Genomic DNA, 24,958 nt, shown 5'->3' with positions numbered 1-24,958 from the left:
TATGGTGTTCCTTTGATATTACATCAGCTTATGTCTCTTACCAGAAAGTGTGATGGAAATAAATACCCCCAAGTGAGCAGGATGAGCCATTGTGATCCACAGCATGCCCTGAATTAGACTATATTTTATATTGTAATCAAAAAATGAAATGAAATCATAGGTCAACATCATCACCCCTCTCCCACAAGGATTGAATAAAATACAGTGATCAAATATACTTGATTTAGAATAAGCAAAATCTTTAAGTGGATTAATTACTCCTTGCTCATTATGAACTATTTTGTTATACAGGAAACATAGTTCTAATCTCTGAAAATTAAACAAAATTGCATTAGTTCATTCTCATGCTGCTAATAAAGACATGCCCAAGACTGGGCAATTTATAAAGGAAAGAGGTTTAATGGACTCACAGTTCCACATAGCTGGGGAGGCCTCACAATCATGGCAGAAGGCAAAGGAGAAGCAAAGGCACATCTTACATAGTAGCAGGCAAGAGAGCTTGGGCAGGGGAACTCCCATTTATAAAACCATCACATCTCGTGAGATTTACTCACTACCATGAGAACACTAAGGGGCAAACCACCTCCATCATTCACCTATCTCCACCTGGCCCTGCCTTTAACATGTGGGATTATTACAATTCAAGGTGAGATTTGGGTGGGGACACAGCCAAACCATATCAAAAATCTATGTTGACTTTACGGTGCTATGGTCTAGGCACTTCTTGGACAGCATGTCTCACTTGCTGATGAAACTCCTGTGCAAGAAGATTGAGAAGCGGAACCTCAAATTGCAGCAGTGGAATCTGAAGTAGCAGGGGGCCTCAAATCTGACCCTATCAGAAATTCAAAATGGAGATGTGTCTGAAGAAACACTGGGAGCTGGAAAGGTTAAAAAATCAAAACATTCTATGAATGTGGGCTTCTCAGAAGCTCAAAATGGAGACCTATCTCATGAAGCAGGGGAAAATATAAAAGTTAAAAATATCCCCAGAAATCTATTGCATTAACCAATGGAGAAGGAGCAATGCAGTCTCCAGATTCAGAATCAAAAGAGAAAAATGCCGAATGATGCTGGGCCTGATAGAAAAAAAGCAAAAACTGAAAACAAAGGGGATTCTGAATAAGAAAGTACCAAGACTCCTAAAGAAACAGAAAATAATGTGTAGATGCCAGATAATGAGGGAGATGACAGTGAGGTGCCCAGCCTGCCCCTGAAACTGACAGGAGCTTTTGAGGATAATTCATTTGCTTCTCTATGCCATCTTGTCAATGAAAACACTCTGAAGGCAATAAAATAAATGGGTTTTACAAACATGACTGAAATTCAGCATAAAACTATCAGACCACTCTGGAAGGCAGGGATCTTCCAGCAGCTGCAAAAACAGGCAGTGGTAAAACCCTGGCTTTTCTCACCCCTGCAGTTGAACACATTGTTACATTAAAGTTCATGCCCAGGAATGGAAGGGGAGTCCTTATTCTCTCACCTAGTAGAGAATTAGCCACGCAAACTTTTGGTGTTCTTAAGGAGCTAATGACTCAGCATGTGCATACTTATGGGTTGATAATGGGTGGCGGTAACAGATCTGCTGAAGCACAGAAACTTGTTAACGGGATCAACATCATCTTGGCCACACCAGGCTGTCTGCTGGACCATATGCAGAACACCGAGGGTTTATGTATAAAAATCTGCAGTGCCTGGTTATTGATGAAGCTGATCAGATCTTGGATGTTGGATGTGAAGAGGAATTAAGGCAAATTATTAAACTTTTGCTAACACGTACATAGATTATGCTCTTTTCTGCCACCCAAACTCGAATAGTTGAAGACCTGGCGAGGATTTCTCTGAAAAAGGAGCCATTGTACATTGCTGTTGATGATGATAAAGCTAATGCAACAGTGGATGGTCTTGAGCAGGGACATGTTGTTCGTCCCTCTGAAAAGAGATTCCTTCTCTTCTTTACATTCCTTGAGAAGAACTGAAAGAAGGTGCTCATGGTCTTTTCATCTTGTATGTCCGTGAAATACCACTGTGAGTTGCTGAACTACATTGATTTGCCTGTCTTGGCCAGTCATGAAAAGCAAAAGCAAAATAAGCGTACAGCCACATTCTTCCAGTTCTGCAACGCAGATTCAGGAACACTATTATATACAGATGTGGCAGCAGGAGGACTGGACATTCCTGAAGTTGACTGGATTATTCAGTATGATGACCCTAAGGAATATAGGCATCGTGTGGGTAGAACAGCCAGAGGTCTAAATGGGAGAGGGCACACCCTGCTCATTTTGCACCCAAAAGAATTAGATTTTCTTCACTATTAGAAACAATCCAACGTTCCATTAAGTGAATTTGACTGTTTCTGGTCTAAAATTTCTGACACTCAGCCTCAGCTTGAGAAATTGATTGAAAAAACTACTTTCTTGATAAGTCAGCCCAGGAAGCGTGTAAGTCATACATACGAGCCTATGATTCCCATTCTCTGAAACAGATCTTTAATGTCAGTAACTTAAATTTGCCTCAAGTTACTCTGTCATTCAGTTTCAAGGTGGCTCCCTTTGTTGATCTGAACATCAACAGCAATGAAAGCAAGAAGAAAAAGCGAGGAGGCAGTGGTAGATTTGGCTACAAGAAAACCAAGAAAGTTGAGAAGTCCAACATCTTTAAACACTTTAGCAAGAAATCATCTGACAGCAGGCAGTTCTCCCACTGAAGACATGTCTTTCTTTCATCTTGAATAACTTTGTCCTAAAATGAATTTTTTCCCCTGATTTAACAGATTTTTTGTAGCTTTTAGAATTTGGACTTATCTAACAAGAATATAAATTGACTTGGGTTGCAAGCACTGAGCACTGTTACTTCTATCAAGTCTCTTTTTTATTTTGGGGATGTAAAACAGGCTTTAATTTTCTTGGTTCCCCAAGGGCAGGGCAAGGAATATCTGGTCTTATTGTGATTATATTTTTTAATTTTAAATATCCCTCCCTCATACATATAAATATATGTTACTGTTTTAATATAATTCTTTTTGTACATTTAAAAATATCTATGTTAATACAGCAATGTTATCTGAGTACTTTCATAAATATCATCTCATTTAATACTTACAACAACCCTTCAGGTGAGGTTTTATTATTCCCATTTTACAAATGAGAGAACTAAGCATTGAAAGATAAACTGACTTTCCTGAGGTCACACAGTTACTGGCACAATGTGCACTAGAACCCAATGACCAAGTCAAGCGAATTTCAACTGGAGCAAGCTTGTCCAGCCCGCAGCCCTGTGACCCAAGATGGCTTTGAATGCGGCCTAATACAAATGTGTAAACTTTCTTAAAACGTTATACAATTTTTTTTGTGATTTTTTAAGCTCATCAATTCTTATTAATGTTAGTGTATTTTATGTGTGGCCCTTCTTCTTCCAATGTGGCCCAGAAAAGCCAAAAGATTGGACACCCTTGAAGTAGAGCACCCTTGCTTCCCAAATAAAGTTATAGGCAAAATCAAGCTCCCCTTTTTTCTCATGTCAGGATCTTTTTTGGAAAGAGATCAAAAGCACGTTAGCAAAACCTTTAGTTCTATTTTTAAATGCCTACTTAGGGCAGAAGGCTAGGTGTTCTGCCAAAACAAATTAGATAATATTCTGATATTAGCATATTCTCAATCTTGACCAAGAAGAAAAATACCCAACATAATATATGCTGAGAAGAGAGTCCAACAACTCTGAGTACACTGAATTCTCAGCCTTGGCCTTCTGCAAGAAGGAAGAGGCAAGTTTCCCATATGAGAGAACAGTCAAAGAGTATGACTCAAGGACTATTTCAGTACAAGATCTTATTTCAACTCTGTTGTCCATCTGTTTGCTGAGAATGTAAGTTGTCTAGTTCCAACTCAGAAAAGAGGATGAAATCATCTGCTGAAGCCACATAAACAGGAGCCCCACAAAGCCACACTGTGATGACACTACCTAGCCATGCAATGAGAGGCCAGTGTATACCTTCCCATTATCTGGCTGCATTCTGTGCAGTCATGGCATCTCATCCCAGGAAGGCAAGTTCAGGGACCCAGCTAAACAAATGACAACTGCTGTAAGATTTATTCTCTATTTACTGCAGGCTAATGGAGGGGAAAGATAGGCCCAGTGCAGTGGCTCACACCTGTAATCCTAGCACTTTGGGAGGCCAAGGTGGGAAAATCGCTTGAGCCCATAAGTTCAAGAGCAGCCTGGCCAACATAGGGAGACCTCGTTTCTACAAATAATCAAAATATTAGCTGGGTGTGGCAGCATGCATCTGTGGTTCCAGTTACTTGGGCGGCTGAAGAGAAAAGATCGCTTAAGCCCAGAAGGTTGAGGCTGCAGTGAGCCATGATCACACCGCTGCACTCCAGACTGGGTAACAGAGCAAGACCCTGTCTCAAAACAAACAAACCAACAAATAAATAAAAGAATAATGGAGGGGAAAGAGCAACTCGAAGAATTGCATACAAAAAATAATTAATATTTTAAATGCATACATTGACTACAGACAATATTTATCAAAAATTGCAGCCAGCCATTCTTTCCTTCCTATTCCTCTTCACTAGCCTCCTCTTTTTTTGAGAGTCACTAAGGTCATAAACTTACCACTTTCTACACAGTCCTATCTTTCCTTTTGTGTCATCTACTGCTACTACATCTTGTGATATGGGGAACCCACATCCATCATCCACTTACATACCTCTATGTTGTCCGCCTACCTCCTTTACAGTAAGAGGAAAACAGAAGTTCCAGGGAATGCCAAATTTTAGAGAAGCTTAGGGGAATGAATATTTAGAAAGCTAATGAAGTCAGGGATTGACCAGAAGAGTTCCAACTCTAATTTTAAGGGTAAGGAAAATCTAAAGGTCATAATTTCAAGGTCAAATCAGCTATGCTATAGACCAAATTATTTGCACTTGGGCTAGAAACCTAAACTAGCAAGTACAGAATTGTTTCTATAATAAAATAAGTTCCAAGTTCTAAACAAGTAGATCCATAAACATTTAGGAACCCTAAACATTCCTAAGTTTGGGACTACCTACAAAAAAATGTAACAATAAATTTTCCCTCTTGAGTTTCTTTTTCTTTACAGCTACAGAGGAAAATAGAAAGTATACATGTACGTAACTGGGTGTTGAGATTTGACCCCCCATTGGAGCTACATCAATTGAGAAGAAAGTTGGTGACCACCATTTCTTCCTAAGAGCCCTCATGAATTTATTCCTCTCAGTGTGTCCAATGAGAATAACTGGACCAACTTCTGGATAAGTTGTGATTGGGAAATGGACTCTCAACATTATCATAGAGAATAAGCACAAGTTTGGAGAGGGGTTTACGTTGGCAAAGGGAGTCCATTGGAGCTGTAGCCCAAGGGAAAAGTTGAGCTCCAAAGGAAGTGCACAATTTCTTCTGAGCAGATACTCTAACTGTATTCCTGTATAAGAGAAGTGGGGTGGGGTGCGGTGGGATGGGGGGAAATTGGGCTACAAGGAAGGAGACTGTGGAAACAATGAGGATAGGTTTCAAAAGAATAAAATCACTGACATGTCAACATATTTGCCAAGCCTGTCCTAGACTTAATTTGCTCTTCAAAGAGCTATAATCACGGGTCAAACCTGAAGGGAAACTATTAGACTTCTCCATGTAACAGAGAACACAGAATAGGCTGCAGCCATACCTCAGATGAGTGAGTAAAGACTAGAGTCACACATTCCTACCATTAAAGAATGGTGCCTTCAAATCTCATGGCAGCCATGTTTGGATTTTGTAATTTTGCCTTCTCGGTTAAAAGCTGATTGGATCTAGGATGGATGTCTGTTGAAAGTAGAGCCAGCCAGGTGTAGTGGTTCATGCCTGTAACCCCAACAGCTTGGGAGGCTAAGGCAGGAGGATTGCTTGAGGCCAGGAGTTAGAGACCATCCTGGGCAACAGAGCAAGACCTTGTCATAAAAAAAAAAGAGGAAGATAAAAGAAAGAAGAAGGAAACGAGAGGAGAGGGGAGGGGAGGGGAAGGGAGAGGAAAGGAGGAAGGAGGGAGGGGGGGAGGGAGGAGGGAAGGAAAGAAAAGAAGAAAAGAAAAGAAAAAAAGAATTAGCTGGGCTAAATTAGCTGGTGGCAAGTGCCCGTATACCAGCTATCATACTTAGGAGGCTGAGGCAGGAGGATCACTTGAACCTAGGAGGTCAAGGCTGCAGTGAGCCATGATGGTGCCACTGTACTGCATCCTAGGTGGCAAAGCAAGGCCCTGTCTTAAAAATAAATAAAAATACAAATGTAACAGAGCCAATCAGATTTCCCTAATTGGAATTTGGATTTGGGGACAGCCCATCTCTGTGCCTGATCAAAGCTGTGCAGCAGCCATATTCCGTCATCTATACACACAGGAGAGAAAGCCAGAGACAGAACATAAAGCAGATGTGCAAGACAGGAGGGACGAGTCAGGGGAGGAGAACTCTGGCTTAACAGCTCTCAGTTACAGTTCCTCCTAGAAGCCAGCTGGAGTCCTATCTTTAGGTTCCTCAAGACACTCCCTGTCTTTAAAAGAACTTTTCCTTTTTAAAAGAAGCTAGTTAAAATTTACGTCAGTTATTTGAAACTAGAAACACCTGAAGTAAAACCACATTACCGAAAACTAAATGAAGATTCTGCAATGAAAAGAGCATAGACTTTGGAATCCACCAGTGCTGGGTTCAAATCATGGCCCCTGAATATCAGCTGTCCAGTCGAGAGTAAGAACATAAAACTCACTACTAATTTCATAGCCTGTCTGAACTTTGGTTTCCTCACTAGAAAATGCAGATAACAACTGTCATATGTAGTTGCTGTGAAAATCAGAAAAACATGTACAGCATCTGGCACATAACAAACACGAAATTTAGCTTCTAGAAGAATTCACTTAGTAGTCATGCTGGCAGTTGTGTGGTATTGCTATGGCCATCTTGATAGGAAGACTACATAAAAAAACAGAACTTATGAATACACAAAGGTGTTTTTCTTAAATTCCTTACTTCACAAAATAACTCCACCCAAGTTTCCTTAGTGAGCTAACCTAGCACATTCAAAGTATGCTTTGACTTTTAAAATTTTTTAAATGTATCACCGGCAACAGATGACTTCTGTATTTTGGGGGAAAGTCCTAGGAAAACCCCAGTACAATTCTAACTCACCACAGGATCACTTCATCAATTCATCTCCCACCTCCATCCATGTATACATTAGAGCAATGTTTCTAATCCTTACGGAAATCATAGGCCTCTTTGAGAACATGATAAAGCCATGAGCTTTCATAAGATTCACATACATATACATACATATGAAGTTTTGCACATTTTCTGGTGTGCATGGCCCTGCTGAACCACATCTCTGAATTCTCAAAGACTGAGAGTCTGATCTATTTCTTTTCTTGGCCTTTCTCTGCATTCTCTAAATCTCAGAATGTGCCCCTGGGTATGACCCACAGTCGAGAAATAACCTGCCTTAACACCCCCATTGCCACTCAGACTAATATCCTGTGTTGCTAAAACACAACATAACAGGTCCCTGCTTGTCTGAGAGTAGGACCTACATATTCCCAAGGTAGTCTTTACATACTTATTCTGCTTACTCCAGCACTTATGCTGCTGTATGTTAATCACTGGCTTACTCACATGTCTCTCATACAAAACTGAAAGGGAGGAGAAAATGTGTCTGTCTTTCCTAAGATTATTCTTCACATAGAAAGTATTCAATAAATGTAATTACAAATAAGCATATAATATTTTATAAATACAAACTATGATTTATGATGGTCTTTTACTCTATCGATAATACACTCAAGATAACATGCGGGCAATAAAAGGCTTTGGATCTACTTTAGAACAACCCTCGACAATGTAATTGAGCTGGTCTTGGTTACTTATAGCTATAATCCTAGCAGTTTGAGAGGCTGATGGGGGAGAACTGCTTGAGGCTAGGAGTTCAAGACTAGCCTGGGCAACATAATGAGACCTCCAGATCTACAAAACATAAAAGGTTTGCCAGGCATGGTTCCATGCAACTGTAATCCCAGCTACTAAAGAGGCTGAGACAGGATCACTTGAGCCTAGGAGACTGAGGCTGCAGTGAGCTATTTTCACACCACTGCACCCCAGCCTGGGTAACAGAGCAGGACCCTGTCTCAAAAATAAAAAATTAAAATTAAAAAAGCAATTCAATCCCCAACAACCCTATCCAGGCTGAAGGAATTTGCTGGATGGTCAATTCTAAAGAATTAAATTGTCTAGCAATGGAGTACTATACAATGTACAGCTTCTGTTCTGTGATTCTGCTTAAGACATTTCTAAAATATATACGACCATACACACAAACATGTAAGCACACACATGTACACAAAACAAATAAGTTCCAGATGTTCATGGGATTGTCTTGCAACACAGTCAACCAAAATACATTTGTTTACTGCTCTTCACGTATGTGGAGCATAGTGGTGATAAGAACGAGAATTAGGGTATGGAGGCACCTCAAGACACATGTACCACCCTCAATCAGATTTTGATTGAGTAAATCGAAATCAAACAAACTTGAAACAAGTTAAAGATACCAAACCCTAGTCTCACTTCTGTTTAATTACTGCCTTATTCTCTAGCAAACGGACCCAGAAAAAAAGGAAAATACTGCCTTAACTGATTGATGGATAATCTAGACACCACTTTCTTACCCAATCTTAGCCTTTTATTCATTCATTCAACAAATATTAAGTAAATTCTTATTATGTGCCAGTCATAGTGCTAGACTCTAGAGGATACCAAGATAAACAAGAAAGCTGGGGTGTCTGGCCAAACAAAAGAAGAATTGTCCTTCTTTTTAGCAGGAAAGACAAAATTTTTAAAACCAATAATAATGAAATGTGATAGGTGCTGTGCTAAGGGCTGCACATGTCTATGGAAGCACTTTGCTGGAGCTCAGACTTAGTCTAATCTAGAGCACTGGTTTCAGAGTGTGGTCCCCAGATAGCAACATCATTATTACCTCATGACAGGGTAACAAGCCCTCTAGGTGACTCTGATTCACACCCCATAGGAGAGCAGTTAAACTGGATCATTGGTCAAAAAAAAAATTCCCAGCTAATTCTACTTTGGAGCCAAGAGATGACAACTGCTGGCCCACAAACTGACATTTAAGCTGACACCTGGATGAACAGGAATCAGAAAATAAATAGGAAAAGAGTTTCAACACAGAGATAACTGCATACTTAAAGGGCATTGGGCAGGTGCGTTTAAAGAATTTTAAAAATTCAATAGGGCTGGATTGTAGAAAGGTTGAGAAAGAGTGTTTTGAGACTAGGGTGAAGAGGTTGGCCAGATAATAAAGAAGGAATCTGTAAATTTGAGGGTTGAACTAAAAGACCATGAGAAGCTTTCTTAGGCAACTTGACATTACCAGATTTGTATTTTTTTTTTTTTAATAATCATCCTGGCTGCAGTGAAGAAATCGGTGGAAGGGAAGCAAAATTTAGTGCACGTTCTTCCAGGTGAGAGGCTGTTGCAGTACAGGTGACAGATGAGCAGATGGTAGCAATGAGTTTGGAGAGGAGAGAGCAGCTTCACACGTCACTTACAAGAGAACTGCTCTCTTAAGCAATACGCAGTATGCTTCCCTTTTCAATGCTTCGTGGGGGATTTGTAGGGTGTTGGAGATGTGGGGGAACTCAATAGTTACTTCCTTATTTCTAAGCAAAGCAAGTGGGTGGTTTTGGAGGAAAAAACCCAAATCCATACTTAAGCACGTTGAATTTTGGAGAAAATACATAGTGTAAATATCTACTAGGCTTTTTGACACCAAGTCTGTAAAAATACTGATTTAGAAGTAGTCTACTTACTCGTAGTTATTGAAGCCATAAATGTGATTTAAGCTATAGAGTAATGCATGTTTGAAGTGAAGAAAGCTTAGAACCTATCCTCTTAGGAATAATAATGAATAAAGGAGAAAGAAATAGAAAATAATCTCTTTTTTTGAGACAGGATTTTGCTTTGTCACCCAGACTGGAATCCAGAGGCACAAAAATGGTTGACTGCAGCCTCGACTTCTCAGGATTAAGCGATCCTCGCACCTCAGCCCTCATAGTACCTGGGACCACAGGCGCATGCCACCACACCTGGCTAAATTTTTTGTAGACACGGGGTCTCCCTATGCTTCCCAGGCAGTTCTCAAGCAATCCACCCACTTCAGCCTCCCAAAGTGCTGGGAATACAGGCATGAGCCACTGTGCCCAGCCCCCAAAAACCATTTTTTTTTAAAGAATGGCCAGAGCAGTAAGAGGAAAAGCAAGCGACCAAGTGAGTGTAATAGATGGAAGCCAAGCGAAGAGAAAGCTCTAAGAGGAACAAAGAGGTCCACAGAGTAGAATGCTGGTGAAAGTTCAAGCAAGAACAGACCAAAAGCGTCCGCTGGATTAGGGATGTTAGAGGTCAACACTGACATCAACAAGAGAAGTTTCAGAAAGTGGAAGAGATGAACACCAGCTTGGAATGTGCTGAAAAGTGACCTGGAGACAAGAAAATGAAGATGACTAGTAGGCAGCATGGTCAAGAAATTTGATTCTAAAGATGAGGAAATCAATGGGTACCAAGAGAGGGATTTGGAAATAAATGCTCTTTTTAATGACTATTTAAGAGCAAATGTAGAAGGCAAAGAGAGAGGCCAGGCGTGGTAATGCACACCTGTAATCCCAGCACTTTGGAAGGCCGAGGTAGGTGGATCACAAGGTCAGGAGATCGAGACCATCCTGGCTAACATGGTGAAACCCCGTCTCTACTAAACATACAAAAAAATTAGCTGGGCGTGGTGGCAGGCACCTGTAGTCTTAGCTACTCGGGAGGCTGAGGCAGGAGAATTGCTTGAACCCGGGAGGCAGAGGTAGCAGTGAGCCGAGATCGCACCACTGCACTCCAGCCTGGGCGACGAGTGAAACTCCATCTCAAAAAAATAAAAAATAAAAAAGAAAGAAAAAAAGAAAACCTAGGCAATACCACTCAGCACATAGGCATAGGCAAGGACTTTATGATTAAAACACCAAAAGCAATGGCAACTAAGCCAAAATAGACAAATGGGATCTAATTAAATTTAAGAGCTTCTGCACAGCAAAAGAAACTATCATTAGAGTGAACCAACAACCAACAGAATGGGAAAAAAATTTTGCAATCTACCCATCTGACAAAGGGCTATTAACCAGAATCTACAAAGAACTTAAACAAATTTACAAGAAAAAAACAAACAACTCCATCAAAAAGTGGCCAAGTGATATGAACAGTCACTTCTCAAAAGAAGACATTTATGCAGCCAACAAACATACGAAAAAAAGCTCATCATCACTGGTCATTAGAGAAATGCACATCAAAACCACATTGAGATACCATCTCATGCCAGTTAGAATGTCGATCATTAAAAAGTCAGGAGACAACAGATGCTGGAGAGGATGTGGAGAAATAGGAATGCTTTTATACTGTTGGTGGGAGCGTAGATTAGTTCAATCATTGTGGAATACAGTGTGGCGATTCCTCAAGGATCTAGAACTAGAAATACCATTTGACCCAGCAATCCCATTAATGGATATATACCCAAAGGATTATAAAACATTCAATTATAAAGACACATGCACACGTATGTTTATTGCGGCACTGTTTATAATAGTAAAGACTTGGAACCAACCCAAATGCCCATCAATGATAGACTGGATAAAGAAAATGTGGCACATATACACCATGGAATACTACATAGCCATAAAAAAGGATGAGTTCATGTACTTTGCAGGGACCTGGATGAAGATGGAAACCCATCATTCTCAGCAAACTTACACAAGAACAGAAAAGCAAACACTGCATGTTCTCACTCATAAGTAGGAGTTGAACAACGAGAACACATGGACACAGGGAGGGGAACATCACACACTGGGGCCTGGTGATGGGTTAGGGGGCTAGGGGAGGGATGGCAGGGGGTAGGGAATTGGGGAGGGCCAACATTAGGACAAATACCTAATGTAGATGATGGGGGGATGGATGCAGCAAACCACCATGGCCCGTGTATACCTATGTAACAAAGCTGCACGTTCTGCACATGTACCCCAGAACTTAAAGTATAATTTAAAAAGAAAAAAAAATGCAGAGAGAAAGAAGACACTTGAGAAAGATGGGATAAATTATAGTCCAAAGCCATTGAAAAAGAGGGAAGGGATGGGACCATGCGTCCAAGAGTACAATTAGCACAACTTGACCTAAGGAACACTATTCCTTAGGTAAAAACTCACATGTGAGACTTTGTAGTGGGTCACACACTTCTGTGTTCAATTTCTCTGAGTGTTTTTTCAATAGGAGAGTGATAACAGAAAAAACCTGGGATACTTGTAAATACTGTTGCCATAATTATCATGGGAGCTGCTGAGAATGAGTCTAATCTGGAGCTCTGGTGTAATGAGGAATATATTTGGACTATGTTCCTCGGCCCTGGCAAAGAACTCCACAACCTTTTGGAATTTCTTGAGTGATAATGGTTACAGGAGCATACAAGCTCCTAGGTAGCTTCAGGATGGGGGCTGGTGGCCAGAAAGACGAAGGCTTATGTCTCAGAAAACCACCCCCCACCCCCAATCCCAGGCAAACTGGAACAATTGGTCACACCAAATCTGGCTCAAAATGTAGCCTCTTTGAAATTAAAAGAGGCTGTGTCCACCTTAAGTTCTAAGTCTTAAAGTTTTCCCCTTACTGAGTAAAGCAGTAGTCTTTTTTATTCCTTTCATGGAACCAGTAAGAGGCAGTGCTAATGGCACAATTCATTTGTTCTATTTCTAATCTTATTTTCTAAGAACCTGGAATGTCATGCAGTACACGTCCAGCTTATTGATGTGTTGAAATTTTTTGCCTTTTTAGGAAACATAAGTTGAAGTACAAACAATAATTGAATTTGCAATGGAAAGAAAATATTTTATTCAGCCCTTAATCATTCAAACTTTTGTCTGTTTTGCAAACTGGATAGACTCCAAAGGAATAAATTATATGAGATGCACAAATACTCAAACATGGAAACAATTGTGTATTTTCCTTAGAGTATACAACATAATCTAGATTTATACCTGTGGCTAGGGTACTAATAAACCTAATGATTGTTGAAGGACACGGAGGAACCAGAGCATTTTAAATAAAAGAACAGAATTAAATTGATATAGTACAATTAAAAAATAGGCCAAAACAAGATGCTCTTATAGCAAACTGCACCACAAATTAGCAATCTCGAAAGGAGAGAATGCTAAGTACAAAAGTTGGTGCTTTTCACGAGTTACGTTTAAAACATTTCAGAAGTAGTTGTTAATGTAAAATATTAATAAAGTGAGTCCCCCCCATTCTTTCTCTGTATCCATAGACACACACAGTTCTGCAAATTCTCACATACATCAACAGTCATTTGAAATAACTTTAGTTTTCTTTATAGGAAATCATGCACACATAGCAAAGACACTGAAGCAAGGGCTGAACGGCCACACTGCTGGAGCACATCATAAGACGTCAACGGCTGGACCACTTCCCAAGTTCTGCCCCTCACCGTGTGCCCCACCAAAGCCTACCCTCCAGCTCCCTGCCATTTCATCTGTCTTTCCGCATTAATACATGAGCTAGTGGTATTCATGAATATAAGACATTGATCCATAAATTGCAACCTTTATAGTATGCATTCTAAAATAAAATTAAAGGTTAGTATTCTAAGATTTTGAAAAAAGAGTTGGAGCTAACAGAACACTATAGGGAGGGGAGAAATCACTGTCAAGTAGACATAATTGATAGCCTGGGAAATCAGGTTGGGTTTTTATCCCCCTCTGATTCTCCTCAGCTACTCATGCATTAAATGTGTTCAGGGAAAATAAAAACCTAAAAGCCACCCTTGTCCCGCCTCAATCCAGCTCACCTACAGGTCAAATTTAAAGGCATATTCATTTGGCCCCCAGCCCTCTGCTGCTCTTATACCTCTTAAAGTACACAACAGGATCTAGATTTGTACCTGTGGCTAGGCTACTAATAAACCTAATGATTGTTGAAGAACAGGGAGGAACCAGAGCATTTTAAACAAAAGAACAGAAATAAGTTGATACAGTGTAATTAGAAAATGGGCCAAAATAAGATGCTAACTTATTTACAGCAAACTCTGCTAAGCTCATTGCAATCTCCGCTGATTACTCAAGAGGTACCGTTGAATTTAGTGGAGGGAGGGAAGTGTGGAAGGCTGGAGTTCCACGTGTTTCCTCAGAAGTAAAACCAGAGACTGCAGCCTTCAGGGACAGTGCCATTATCTGGATGCTTTTGGAGTCTCAGAATCTGCTGATATCCACATTATCATTCCAATCTCAAAAATTACTTCAATAGCTACAACACAGATTGCCTCCAATTAGTTCTCTCTTGGGTTATCCTGAGGATTGTTCCCTTTCCTAACAGAGCTACAGAAGTAGAACACGTGTCACAGTGGTATCAGAAACCAGTTCTCCAGAGTAGTTACTTGGAGGAGACAGTATCAGTTACAACAGGGGTTCTCAAACCTGGTCACACATTAGAATCACTTAACATGCTTTTTAGGAAGGACACTTGCCTAGTGCCTATGCCAAACCAATGACATCAGACTCTCTGGGGATAAGAGTCCAAGCAGTAGAATTTTAAAATATATTCTCCAGATGATTTTAATGTAAACCTAAGGTTTATTAAGAATTAGGTTTGGGCCAGGCATGGTGGCTCACACCTGTAATCCCAGCACTTTGGGAGGCCGAGGCAGGTGGATCACGGGGTCAGGAGATCAAGATCATCCTGGCTAACACAGTGAAACCCCATCTCTACTAAAAGTACAAAAAATTAGCCAGGCTTGGTGGCACATGCCTGTAGTCCGAGCTACTCGGGAGGCTGAGGCAGGAGAATTGCCTGAACCCAGGAGGTGGAGGTTGCAGTAAGCCAAGATCACATCACTGCACTCCCGCCTGGGCAACAGAGCAAGACTCCATTTCAAAAAAAAAAAAAAAAATTAGGTTTGGCCGGGCTCAGTGGGCTACGCCAATAATCCCAGCACTTTGGGAGGTCAAGGTGAGAAGATTGCTTGAGCTCAGGAGTTCATGACCAGCCTGAGAAACACAGTGAGACCTCATCTCTACTAAAGATAAAATTTTTAAAAAAAATTAGACAGATGTGTTGGCACATGCCTATAGTCTCAGCTACGTAGGAGGCTGAGGTGGGAGGATCGCTTGAGCCAAGGACATCGAGGCTGCAATGAGCTTGCCACTGTGCTCCAGCAGAGGTGACAAAGCAAGACCCTGCCTCAAAAAAAAAAAAAAAATAGGGTTGGTTGCATATAAAAGAAAAAAAGAACAATGTCTAAGACAGGAGGCATTTCTCTTTCATATTAAATAAATTTTAGTGAGGCACAGTGACTCATGCTTATAATCCCAACCCTTTAACAAGCTGAGGCAGGAGGCTCACTTGAGATCAGGAATTTGAGACCATCCTGGGCCACATAGCAAGAACCCCATCTCTACCAAAAACAATATAAAAACTAGCTGGGCATGGTGGTGTGTGCCTGTAGTACTAGCTACTAGGGAGGCTGAGGCAGGAGGATCGCTTGAGCCCAGGAGTTCAAGGCTACAGTGAGCTACCATTGCACCACTATGCTCCAGCAGCCTGGGCAACATAGCAGACCTGGTATCTAAATGTAAATAAATAAGGTTTTTAAATAAACTTTTCAAGTCTGCACACAATCATGCATGCATTGCAGCTCCTTGAGTCATTCAGGATTTGAGCTTATTCCTTATTCTGTCTTCTTGCTCTGTGATCTCATATCACGCTTCTATTTTCAAGATCACTTCATGTTCCAAGATGCCTGCTAGAGCCCCAACCATTACATCTGAGACCAGAAGAAAGAAGAAATGAGAGAGAAACAAAATATCTATGCTTTCTTAAAAGGCCAAGTTTGATAGCCTTTCTGGAGCTTCCCACAACACTTTGACTTACATCAGCTTGACTGCAAAGGAGGCTGAGTACAGCCTTTAACTAAGCTAATGTTCTGTATAGCCTTTAACTAAGCTAATGTTCTGTTGCTAAGGAAAAGTTGAAAATGGAATTTGGGAAGGCAACTAGTAGTCCTGACCACAGATTAAGAAATCAGCAGCTGGGCATGGTGGCTCATGCCTGTAATCCCAGCACTTTGGGAGGCCAAGGTGGGCAGATCACCTGAGGTCAGGAGTTCATGACCAACAGGGTGAAACCCTGTCTCTACTAAACAAATTAAAATTAGCTGAATGTGGTGGCATGCGCCTATAATCCCACCTACTCAGGAGGCTGAGGCAAGAGAATCACTTGAACCCAGGAGGCAGAGGTTGCAGTGAGGCGAGATCATGCCACTGCACTCCAGCCTGGGCAACAGAGTGAGACTCCATCTCAAAGAAAAAAATAAAAGAGGTAGTCTGTACCCCTGATATGATGTGAGGAGAAAGACACTCTACTTCTGCAGTATTGCTTCTAAAATCCTAGAAGCCCAATGTAATCGTGAGAAAAACATTCAACAAACTTCAAATCCCAGTGGAAGGGCAGTCTCGATATTCAGAAAGTACTCCTCAAAATTAAAAGGTCATCATAAACAAGGAGTGTCTGAAAAACTTAGCCAAGATCAGCCTAAGGAAGCATGATGAATAAATAGAATATGGTCTTTTGGATGGGATCATAGGACAGAAAAAGGATATTAGGTAAAAGCTAAGAAAGTGTGAGTAAATCATGTACTTCAATTAAAAACCATTAAGTGCACCAGAGGTGGTGGGTAATACTGAGAACAGGGAGACCATAAGTGTGGGGGACAGGGAGTATATGGAAGATCCCATATGCTTTCCTCTCAATTTTGCTGTGAACCTAAAACTGCTCTAAATAAGTAGTCTTTAAAATGAAAAAAAAAAAAAAATCTTGTGGTTTTGTTTTGTTTTTGTTTATTTGTTTGTTTAGCTCTGTCACTCAGGCTGGATTGCAGTGGTACAATCAAAGTTCACTGCAGCCTTGACCTCCTGGGCTCAAGCAATCCTCCTGCCTCAGCCTCCCAAGTAACTGAGACCACAGCTGCGCACCACCACGCTTGGCTTTTTTTTTTTTTCCTCAGAGATGTGGTTTTCCTTGTTGCTCAGGCCAGTCTCAAACTTCTGGACTGAAGCGATCCTCCACCTTCAGCCTCCCAAAGTACTGGGATTATAAGTGTGAACCACTGTACCCAGCCTGAAGAAAATTATAATAATTCATAGACAGATGTGCCATATAGAATTTCCACAAGACTCTTTCTTCACCATCTGCAAAGACTCTCACAAACTGCTGAAGTCCAGGCTGGCTGAAAAGCAGCTTGAGGAAGCATGCTCATGCATCTGGGAAAGAAGGGAGTTCACTGGAGTGCACGTGCCAGAAAGGAAATGAGCTCCATGCTGTTATCTGAGGCAACTTGTAGTGAGTGTCAATACTAAAATTAAAGAGCACGCCACAAGAAGAAAGGTCACCTGAAGGCAGACAACTGGCCACCCATTTAGGAACATTCTCTTGATAAATTCACCTCTGCCCAGGATCAGCTCTTAGCCTCACAAGCTCAGCAATTACTTCATCAATGTCTTGAAGTTAATCAAACTCATGGACGCTGACTCATACTAACAGAAATGAGTATGATTTGGAAAAACAGGATGTCACATTATCAGGCAAACCCAACATGCTAGGCTTGCTGGAGTGGGGTCTGAGTGCCTGCATTTCTAACAAGTTCCCAGGTGATACCAGTGCTGTTAGCCCATGAACCACACTTTAAATAGCAAGGGTCTAGGCAAGCTATATGGGAAGTCCAAGTATCAGAGTTTATCGGTGAGCTGAATATGAATTAGATCTCAAGAGAGGTTGACTATGTAACTATTTCATGGCATCAGGCTTTGGTTGCTTTATACAGCCACTTCCATAATAGATATCCACCCACTACTAGCAATCAGTGGTGTTCAGACCCTTGGTTTAACAGCCTTGAGAACACAGCTAATCTATGCTGAACTACACAACCTGTTCAACCAGTCAACTGCGTTCTGCAGCATGTTGATCAGGTTTCATCATCTGAACTATTACATTCACATGGCCAGGAATGTAAATAAAAAACTCCCATGTATTTCTTCCAGGGCAAATTAGAATATATGAAAAATGAAGCAATTATTCGAAACTCTTATACCAATCAAAATAAAGTAAGTAATGAATTTACCTACACTACATGAATACAGACTTTTTTTTCTTTTTTTTTAAGACAAGAGTCTCGGCCGGGCATGGTGGCTCACACCTGTAATCCCAGCACTTTGAGAGGCTGATATGGGCAGATCACCTGAGGTTGGGACTTTGAGACCAGCCTGACCAACACGGAGAAACCCTATCTCTACTAAAAATACAAAAATTAGCCGGGCGTGATGGCGCATGCTGCTAATCTAAGCTACTTGGAAGGTGGAGGCAGGAAGGGAGGCGGAGGTTTTGGTGAGCCGAGATTGTGCCATTGCACTCCAGTCTGGGCAACAAGAGTGAAACTCCATCTTAAAAAAAAAAAAAAAAAAAAAAGAAGAGTCTTGCCCTGTTGCCCAGGCTGGAGTGAAGTGGCTGCTCTTGGCTCACTGCAACCTCCACCTCCCAGGTTCAAGCGATTCTCCTGCCTCAGCCTTCCAGGTAGGTGGGTTTACAGGCCCCAGCCACTATGCCCAATGAATTTTTGTATTTTTAGTAGAGATGGGGGTTTCACCATGTTGGCCAGGCTGGTCTCGAACTCCTGACCTCAGGTGATCTGCCTGCCTCAGCCTCCCAAAGTGCTGGGATTCAGACATGAGCCACCACACCTAGCTTGAATAAAGACATTTCTAACAGATTAATTGAGAAGAAAAGGAAATACTGCAATGATTTGGCATCATTCATTCAGCTATTTTCACACATGCCTACTAAGGGAAACCACTGTTCAGCAAGTAGCTCTCAAAGTCCTGCATGCAGAAGAATCATATGGAAAGTCTGTTTTGAATGCAAATTCCAGGGCCTCACTCCCTCTGCTCCCACCCTCATTCTACCCTGACTACCAGGAGTCCAATTCAGCAGGCTGGGGATGGGGCTTATAAATATACATTTCTAATATGCACCCCCAAAAGATTCTGAAAAATACAGACTTACGATGATTTTAGTGGTTTTCAACCCTGGCTCACATTAGATATAGCTGAGAAGCTCTTAAAAAAAAAAAAAAAAGTTCCCGTGCCTATGTGCCAAAACCCCAAAACAATCAGAACATCCAGTGCATGAGACCCAGGCAACAGGCATTTCTTAAGCTTCCCAGGTGATTTACTGTTTCCAGGTGGTATTATTTGCCTGGGTAGTTACCAAGGTCCCTCCCTGAAGCCTCTGATTCAGTAGGTCTGGGGTAAGGCCCTAGTCAGTTTGTCTGATAGGTGCCCCAGGTGATTCTTATGATGGAGTTGGAGAAATGTATCTGTCTTACTCAAGTGAGTCAGAAACACTGATCCCAGCAAAGCTGCTTCAAGGGATTTTTTTTTTTTTTGAGAGGACTCAAGGGATTTTTGACCCCAGTTTTGAAGCCCCCATTCCATGAATTTAGCTCCAATCTGACCTGAGTCTTCCCAGAAAAAGAGAGAGAACTCACCTCCCTTAATGCTGCATAGGAACGAATGCCCACTGCTTAATGCAGCATAGCATCTGCAGCCCCACTTTTATTGCTAACATAACAGGACATTTCTCCCAGATTTAACACTCAGCACTACACACCAGGCACATGGTGTTATCAGCACTTCATCTATTAACTAATTTAATGTTCATAATAGTGCTATGATTAGGAACTATTCTAAGGGCTAGCTCTACAGACTTTTTTTTTTTTAATGGAGGCATACAGGCTAAGTAAATTGACTAAGTTTGCTTAGTCAAAGCCAAAGTTACCTAGCGAATGAATCTGAGTCCAAACAGTGGAGGACCAAGGTCTGCTCTCTCAACCATAACACTATCATGCTGCTCATCAAGCAAAAGCTGAAGAGCCTGCCCACATATCACTTGCTACCAGAAACAGAGAGAGAAAGGATCAAGCAAGTCAAGCAAGTTAGTGTTTATTACATCCTGGGCTTAGGGCTTTACGTGTATTATTTCACTTAGTCTGCAAATCACATATAATCCCTACTGTCATTAATACACCATACTGCCATACTTAGTGACAGAGAGAACCAAACTGTTGTAGAGCACCACGCAAAAGAGAAAAATAAAGCAGCTGAAGAAACCTTCCAAGTGGATTTGGCAGGCTGGAGACTGAAGAGCCAGTTGTGGGGGTATGTGCCGGGGCAAGAGAAGGCTAGACAGAGGGTGACTGCAGCTGGCCGTGAAAGCATTCTTGGAGGTGGTGAAGCTGTGGGGATCTTTGGCTCAGAGAAAAGACAGGGCTTCCTGAGGTATCTGTAGGGGACAGGAGTTTCATTCAGACACACTGCTTCTCAGGGAAAATCTCAACAAGTCAGGACAAATGGCTGAGGTCCACCCACTTTGAGGAATGACAAGACATGATGCTGCCTTTAAAGAGAATCTGATGTCTCTAACTCATGCAGGGAAACACAACACAATGCCCTTGTCCTGCCTTAGGTTTCTTCCTAAGTTGTGGCACAGGGGAAGAAAGGAGCAGCAAACCCAACGCCTTACTCTAAGGACTTGAAGCATTTGGCCAGTGGCCTGAAGAGACTGTCTTTAGGAAAAACAATGGTGAGTGGCTGTTAGACACCAGCTTTTTCCTATCTATCTGCGTAGGAACATCACGTGATGTCAATCCCAAACAACCCATCTGTCTAAGAAGGGCTACACTATAGTTCAGCCTCAAGGAAATTTGCCTGGGCTCCAGGGTTCTGGAGGTCCAATGCTATTTGCCAGGCCACGAGGCACACACTGAGGCTTTGGCAATACTGGACTCTATGCCCAATGGCTGAACAGAAAAGGTCTAAAAGAAACCAGGACTAGATGCACAAAGACAAATCCCAGAGAAGTGGAGAAGGAGAGAGTCTTAGTCCATTCAGGCTGCTATTACGGAATACCATAGACTGGGTAGCTTATAAACAACAAATGTATTTCTCACAGTCCTGGAGACTGGGAAGTCCAAGATCAAGGCAGATTCAGTGTCTGGTGAGGGCCCAATTTCTGACTTATGGGTACTGACTTCTTGCTGTGTCCGGACAAGGAAGAAGAAAGAAGCAGCAAGTTCTCTGGCTTCTCTTGTATAGGGACACAAATCCCATTCATGAGGACTCTGCCCCATACTCTAATTACCTCCCAAGGGGCCTACCCTCAAATACCGTCACCTTAGGGTTTAGGGTTTCAACAATAAGGTTTTTGGTGTTTTGTCAGGTTTTTTTTGTTTTTTGGTGGTTTTTGTTTTTGTTTTTGGTTTTGTTTTAGACAGTCTTGCTCTGTCACTCAGGCTGCAGTGCAGTGGTGTGACCTCGGCTCACTGCAACCTCAACCTCTCAGGTTCAAGCGATTCTCACGCCTCACTCTCCTGAGTAGCCAGGATTACAGGCACACATCACCATGCCTGGCTAATTTCTGTCGTTTTGGTAGGGACAGGGTTTTGCCATGTTGGCCAGGCTGGTCTCCAGCTTCTGGCCTCAAGTGATCCACCAGCCTCGGCTTCCGAAAATGCTGGGATTACAGGTATAAGCCACTGCACCCAGACAACAATAAGATTTTTGGAAGAACGCAAAACTTCAGACGGTAGTAGGGACATCTAGATGGGCTGGCAAAGAACCTGCAGCATCATGAGCCTCTGGATTTTATAGTTCTGATCCTAGAATATAGACCACTGGGTGTTTTCATGTTATGGACAGCTTTGGGCACAACAGCATTAAGTGGAATTGGAAGATAGATGATTCTGCAGGTGAGTTCCACCCTTAGCCAAAGCAGAGATAGAGATGCTAGGATTTCTACCAGACATGCATTCCCTCACAAGGCCAAGAGCGAGTGAGTTAGGTAAGTGCTGAGTGACAGCATCACAGGAGTAAGGAGAGCAGATAAGAAGATGATATGCAGTCATGCCTAAAACAGGGTCCAATGAACAAGAGGAAACACAGGCAGTGGCTTTCACTGATGGAATAAATAGTAATACTTAAAATTGTTCTGCACATCATTCTTTTTTTATAGAGTTCCTACCATGACTTATCTGCAAATTTGCAAAGCAAGCATCACTCAGAAGAGCCTGACTGAAGCTGATGGATAACGTTCATTATTTTTCAAACCTTCCACTATACGTTTTATTTTCCCTGGACATGCAGGGCTAAGTAGACCAGGTATGCCGAAAAAATCAGAATGGTTCAAGTTTTATTTTTACTTTGTTCATCCAAGAAATAATAGTAGACAGCATTTATAATTTAACATTGCTTCAAGGTGAACTGTACTCACATTTCCCACCTTTAGTTTAATCTACTTAAAATCCATACCTATTGTTTTCCCTTCATATACCACAAAGTCATAATCTCCTTTATGTGCTACACTGAGGACGACTTCTCTGTTGGCAAACAATGCAATACCTGCTTGCAGCTCAGTGAACGCTCAAAGCATGAAACACCACCAAATGTTTAGTACATTCCCAGGCATATCTAATGAAAAACACATCAATTGTTTCTAAGAACTATTTGATGTACGTCCATAAGCAATAAATCTGATGAATTCTCAAAAACAAATGTTGTGGAAAATACCTATTGGCTTAAGGACGTTAACTTTTACCCCAAATTGGACAAATTGTCATGAGAGCAAAGCATACATGGTATTTAAACATTTATTTGTCTATGTCTCTAGACAAATATGTCCCAGGAGGGGAGGTTGTGTCTACAGCTGGTTTACTACTAAGCCTAATATGCTGCATGGAACATAAATATTTAATAAACATTTGTGAAAAGAATAGAAGTTGCCTAAGGTGAAACCAAACTTACATGCATTTGTGAAATATCCTCATCTAAAGCCATAAATATAATGGGAATTTATTTAGACACTCAAGCAAACACCTAAGTGTGTTTTCACATTCACATTCATCTGGCACTTACATACCTTACTTAGTTGAAAGGACATCAGAGAGGCATCTCACTTAAAGACACTCATCTAAGAAGCTGGGGAGTCAGCAGGGTACAGTGGCTCATGCCTGTAATCCCAGCACTTTGGGAGGCCAAGGCGGGAGGATCACCTGAGATCAGGAGTTTAAGACCAGCGTGGCCAACATGGTGAAACCTCATCTCCACTAAAAATACAAAAATTAGCCGGGCATAGTGGTGGACACCTGTAATCCCAGCTACTCAGGAGGCTAAGGCAAGAGAATTGCTGGAATCTGGGAGGCAGAGATTGCAGTGAGCTGAGATCATGCCATTGCACTCCAGCCTGGACGACAGAGCAAAACACCATCAACAAAAAAATGAAAGAAAAGAAAAGAAGAAAAGAAGGAAGGAAGGAAGGAAGGAAGGAAGGAAGGAAGGAAGGAAGGAAGGAAGGAAGGAAGGAAGGAAGGAAGGAAGGAAGGAAGGAAAAGAAAGAAAGGAGGGAAGGAAAGAAAAAAAGAGAAAGAAATAAAAAGAAACCCAGATGAGTGGTGTCAGAATTCCTACTGAGCATCACTGTCCGATCACACACTAGCTGTGGTTTCCTAGGAAACTTCTTGGCCTTTCTAAGACTCACTTTCCTCATCTGTATAGTTTTATAATAAATGGCTGAGTTTCAGCCAACCACAACAGCCACACTTCAGTCAATCACAGGTAGCCAACTGAGCACACCATCTTCAACTAAGGCAAACGCTGAGCTGCAGCCAATCCAGCAGTCTCTGTACATCACTCCTGTTATCTGTCCATGAATGCCACCTGACCATGTTGCAAGCCTGAGTGCTGTGATCCTGTTCAGTTTTTGAGGGCTGCCCTATTCTCGAATCATCCATTGCTCAATTAAGCTCTGCTAAATTTAATTTGTCTCAAGTTTCCCTTTTAACATAACCTTCCTACACCTCTATTTCCTAACCCATAAAAAGTTGATCAATATAACAATGTTTAACCTTATAATTGTGTTATAAGACTTTAAATCAATTGAAGTGCAGGTTAAATGAGTTTAAGTATGAGAAAAGCATTTGATGAACTGTTAAAATGTGATAGATGTATTCATTATAAACTCTTGGGAGAGATAACGTGTTTTTCTCAAAGTGTTTCTCTCAAAAGTTACCACTAAAATATAAAAATATAAAAACTCGTAAAATTTGAAAAAGAGAAAGGCAAATTTGATACAAAGTCTGAACTTATATGTTACTTACAAATTAATTCCAGACTACTTCATCTTTGCATTTTTAAGCTTTATGAAGCAAATTTGTTACAAAACCTACAGAGAATAGTGTAGTAGGCTGCCAGTGGGCAGAGTTTTAAGAATCGCCATAGAACAGTCTGGGCAACAAAGCGAGACCCTGTTTCTACAGAAAATTTTAAAAATTAGTCATCCATGGTGACTAACCTGTAGTTCCAGCTACTCAGGAGGCTGAGGCAGGAGGATTCCTTGGGCTCAAAAGTTTGAAGTTGCAGTGAGCTATGATCGTGCCACTGCATTCCAGCCTGGGTGACAGAGACCTCATCTCAAAAACCAAAACTCCATAGAAGGGGGTAAAAGTTTTTAATATAGCACATTCTCTCTCTCTTGCTTGCTGATTTTTTTTTTTTTTTTTTGAGATGGAGTCTCATAGCCTCCACCTCCCGGGTTCAAGCAATTCTCCGGCCTCAGTCTCCCAAGTAGCTGGGATTACAGGTGCACGCCACTACACCCAGCTAATTTTTGTATTTTTGGTAGAGATGGTGTTTTGCATTGTTGGCCAGGCTGGTCTCGAACTCCTCACCTCAAGTGATCCACCCGCCTTGGCCTTCCAAAATGCT

The 24,958-nt window shown here is 41.4% G+C and overlaps 1 protein-coding gene and 1 pseudogene across 4 annotated transcripts in view; one reads left to right on the top strand and one right to left on the bottom strand.

The window, feature by feature from the left end:
- RNF144B (ring finger protein 144B) overlaps positions 1–24,958 on the bottom strand; it is a 136,671-nt gene that overhangs the window by 102,769 nt on the left and 8,944 nt on the right. The gene's annotated exons all lie outside the window — the stretch shown is intronic.
- Positions 503–3,040, top strand: LOC108299386 (annotated as a pseudogene). The gene has a single exon (XR_001822940.2). The product of XR_001822940.2 is annotated as an ATP-dependent RNA helicase DDX18-like (transcript).

This window comes from Cebus imitator, unplaced genomic scaffold, assembly GCF_001604975.1.
Source record: "Cebus imitator isolate Cc_AM_T3 unplaced genomic scaffold, Cebus_imitator-1.0 Scaffold21, whole genome shotgun sequence".
In the NCBI taxonomy this organism is placed as follows: domain Eukaryota; kingdom Metazoa; phylum Chordata; class Mammalia; order Primates; family Cebidae; genus Cebus; species Cebus imitator.
Note: the sequence above shows the minus strand (reverse complement) of the source record. Positions and strands in the feature narration are given on the sequence as shown.